A 565-nucleotide genomic window follows, 5' to 3' on the forward strand; every position below is an offset into this window, starting at 1 on the left:
GCCCGAGCAGCCTCAGGCTCCCCTCCCGGGCTGGACTGCACCTCCTCCATTTGCTGTGCTGCTCCATGACCCTACATAGCAGGAGGAGGGTGCTGGGAGGATGGGTGCAGCTGACCAGCTGCACTTGACGTCAGCCAGCAGCACAGTGTCCACACACAGAGCGTCTGAGCTGCACCGGGAGTCTGCCTGACTGCCAGCCAGGGAAACACAGGCAGGAGCTGCTGCTGCCCGGGCCCGGGTCAGCCACCGAGGATGCACACGTGCCCGACTATGGGGCTCGAGCATCCCTCATCTCCACGGAGATGATTGCATTTCAGAATGATTTCATTTTGCTCGTTAACAAATTGCCGGTGAAATAGGTAATTGTTGCTGGCCTGAAGTTAAACAATCCTGTTACTGAGTGTTATTTGCAGGTCAGAGAGCTGCAAGAGGTTTGGCCTTCGAGGCACCACACTGTCCCCTCTAGGAAGAGGGGTGAAGTACAAAAACATTCCACCATGCCTTACAGAGAAATTAATTTAACCTATAAACATTGGTATTACAAGGCTGCTTGTCCACCTTGGCT

The sequence above is a fragment of the Geospiza fortis genome, unplaced genomic scaffold (assembly GCF_000277835.1).
Source record: "Geospiza fortis unplaced genomic scaffold, GeoFor_1.0 scaffold13, whole genome shotgun sequence".
In the NCBI taxonomy this organism is placed as follows: Eukaryota; Metazoa; Chordata; class Aves; order Passeriformes; family Thraupidae; genus Geospiza; species Geospiza fortis.